The sequence below is a fragment of the Zingiber officinale genome, chromosome 1A, assembly GCF_018446385.1.
Source record: "Zingiber officinale cultivar Zhangliang chromosome 1A, Zo_v1.1, whole genome shotgun sequence".
Taxonomy (NCBI): Eukaryota; Viridiplantae; Streptophyta; class Magnoliopsida; order Zingiberales; family Zingiberaceae; genus Zingiber; species Zingiber officinale.
In genome coordinates this window covers 105,026,433-105,029,996 of record NC_055987.1, presented here as the reverse complement: position 1 = coordinate 105,029,996, position 3,564 = coordinate 105,026,433, and the positions used below count along the sequence as shown (strand labels likewise).

The 3,564-nt window shown below is 34.8% G+C and overlaps 1 long non-coding RNA gene across 1 annotated transcript; it reads left to right on the top strand.

The window, feature by feature from the left end:
• Positions 1–235: 235 nt before the first annotated feature.
• LOC122008333 lies at positions 236–883 on the top strand. Its single transcript, XR_006119270.1, has 3 exons — positions 236–304; positions 629–762; positions 842–883. It is a non-coding gene; the product is annotated as an uncharacterized LOC122008333 (long non-coding RNA).
• The last annotated feature ends 2,681 nt before the right edge of the window (positions 884–3,564 follow it).

Here is a 3,564-nt window from a genome sequence, read left to right as displayed (position 1 = left end):
TTTCGCTTCTGCCCTTTTGCCCTCTTCCTTCCCTAAACCCTTCCTTTTCTTCCCTTCCTCGCCTTCTAAATCCCTTCGCCCTGCCTTCAAATCTCTTCTCCTCCTCTTCCTCCCTCCTTCCCGCGTACTGAAGGAGGCTCCAAACGAGCCCTAGATTTCCTTCTCCTTCTCGACTCCGCCTGATGTGTCCCGGCTGGTTCTGCGTCGTTTTGTGATGCCTTTCGCTTTCCCTCATCAAATATCGGATCTTGGCGGCCTTCCTTCGAGGCTGGTGGTCTTCGAGTTAGCATTTAGCGTGTACGAGGTATTCTTGCTGCTTTTCCGGATGTTGCATTCTTTCGGTGAAGTTTGTGTTTTGAAGCAAATCGGTAGGGTTTGGGTCGGGTTTATATGAATACTACTGCGTCGTTGGTTATGGAGATGGAAAGTTGGAATTTTGGACTTCAGATTAGCACAAAGCTGTAATTTTTCTTTCATGAGCTACGTTTTATTAGTGACGATTATTTAATTATGGGGGTTTTCACATTGTCTATCATGGTTTTGATGTTCGGCAGCTATTGACGGAAGTAGGATTTTTGTGCTTTCTGTTCAGCTCTTTGATTGGAACATCACAATTTCTATCATCTAGGCAGTAAGGATGTCGACTTCTGCGAGGAAGAGGCTCATGAGGGACTTCAAAAGACTGCAGCAGGATCCTCCAGCTGGTATCAGCGGTGCTCCTCATGACAACAACATCATGCTTTGGAATGCTGTTATATTTGGGTATGCTTGGAAGGAACTACTTGTTACATTATTAGTTTGATGTGGTGGATTACTGATACTTTGGTACTGTCAATTGCAGCCCAGATGATACACCTTGGGATGGAGGTAACTTGTAGTGAACAATGGTATCATATTGATTTTGTATCTTGTTTTTACATTATTTAACCCTGTTTTCAAGTAAGCTGGTTAAGGACTGAATTTGTTTCATTCAAACTGAAGTATAATTTAAAGAAACAACATTTATGTCTCATGTCAAGGCATATATTGAAAAAGGTACTTATCATTGATTTCTAAATATTATAATCCATACTGGATTTCCATAGTAAACAAACAAGATCTATTCTTATCTAAAAAATTGTAAAGTTAATGATTCTCAGGAATATGGTCTTGATATCAAATCTCACTTTCATTTGATTTCTTTTCCGTTGTATATATCAAGCCTTGTGCCTGAGTTGTTAAATATCTTAGTCGATGATGCCAAGATCTAAGGTTCCAAGCCTGCCTCACTATTCAGTATGTTGAAGATCGTGGACTGCTGCAAAGATATTGGATTTCAAGATAGTTTTACTTGAGATGCGCACAAGTGCACAAATATAGGTGTGATACCCTAATGTTTCCAAACCTGCCTTACCACTTATTAAAGACAATGGACTTTGACACAGCTTTACCCAACACACACACACACACACACACACACACACATTAATGGTTCTCTGATGTAATATCAGTTTGCTGCACAGGGATGCAGAAAAATCCTATAAGAAGCAATGGTTCTCTGATGATCATAGAAACTGTTCTCATAGAATATTTTAAGGGTTTTTTTTCGATATATTGTTCTTGATGATGCTTGTTTTTCTTTCTTTGTAGGTTGTTGTATCGACATCCAGAGCATAGGAAATCAATACTTCCATTTGCTTCCATTTGCTCAGTTAGTTGTCTCTCTTCCATTTGCTTTGTTTCTTAATTGAAGGGATAATTGTTATAACAATACTTCTAACAGATAGCATTACTTGTTTCCTTGTGTAATTCTAATAGTCGGGTTCTCTAATTGTTTGTTTCCTTGAACCTTCCATAGATTGCTATTTTTTCTCTACAACACAGAGAATTTGTATTAAAGTTCGCATATATATATTTTGAATGTTGATAGTGAACTTAATTGATTTTAATTTTTAACTAGAGAGTAAGTGATGAACAAAAGAATAGAAGAAGGCAGAACGTATACTCTCATCAGCTGTTCCGTAAAGGATATCCATCGGTATATATGTATTTAATTGTGGATACTTAATATTATTGCCTCTCTTTGTTATCATCTTTTACTTTGATATATCAATACCTAATATACATCCATGTGTTATCTTGCTGATTGAACATTTTGTGAATTTAGTTATAGGTATTGTCGTGGTGTCCTTATAATTTTGTTTTTGTTTTGTCTATTAAACTTTGCCTCCGGGAAATAGGCTCGTCGTTTAGTGATTAAATTCGGCTGAGTTAGTAAATGGAGTTTATAGCATGTTGACTGGAATTATGAGCATGTTTTGTATATAAAGACATTTTTCCAGGAACAAAGCATATATCAAATTCCTTGTCTGTTTTCAACATTTGCCTAGACAAGTTCTTGTCATTTTGTCAATCCTGCCTATAACTCAACAAGTCTGCATCCTAAATCAATGTTTAGATGCATTTTCCGCAGGTTTAGTTAATTTCTTATTGCCAAGAGTATCTTTTAAGAATATTTTTGACTGATTATTTAGAAATTCAATGGCAAGGTCAATGACATTCATTGATCTAATAGACAGGCACAGGCAGAGTAAACTTATTCTGGGAATTTAAATCTATGTGCATAAGTTTTCCAATGGAAGTTACCAAGACAACTCTAAGTTGGTTAAATTGCTTGTATTGTATTAGTTTGTATTGTATTAGTTTGTATTACATTAGTTTGTATTGCATAAGTTACATTCTGAGACTATAAGTTGGTTACATTGCTTGTATTTTATGTAGATTTATATGAATAAATCTAATTCTGGAATTCTAGAAATGAATGTTGTCCTAGAATTGCTTTATATTAGACCCATGCGAAATCATGGAATTGCTTGTATTGCATAAGTTTGTATTTCATAAGTTAAATTCTGAGACTATAAGTTAGTTATATTGCTTGTATTTTATGTAGATTTATATGAATAAATCTAAATCAGAATTCTGAAATTCTGGTATTGTCCGTTGTCATGGAATTGTTTTATATTAGAGCTATGTGAAATCCTGTAATTGCTTGTATTGCATAAGTTTGTATTGCATAAGTTTTATTTCTTAGATCATAAGTTGGTTATATTGCTTGTTTTTTATGTAGATTTATATGAATAAATCTAAATCAGAATTCTGGAATTCTGGTATTGCCCGTTGTCATGGAATTGTTTTATATTAGAGCTATGTGAAATCCTGTAATTACTTGTATTGCATAAGTTTGTATTACATAAGTTTTATTTCTTAGATCATAAGTTGGTTATATTGCAGATCAATTTGCAGCTCCTGGCAACTGGTTACTTGCAAAATGGAAAAGCATATTGTGCCTACCAGGTCTCAAAGGTAATGCAGTTTGGAAAAAGGCACAGAAAATTGCATGAATATTTTGTTTCAAGATGTTAATGGATGTAATGCGCTTTGCATGGATTCTATTGATCTTGCATGATAGTTCACTTAAATAATGTTAGCTGCATGTAGTGCTAATTATTTAGTAAACTATGCTAAGCTAGGTATCACTGCTCCTAGTAGATTCCATGTACTATTATTCTCTAATAAACACCACTT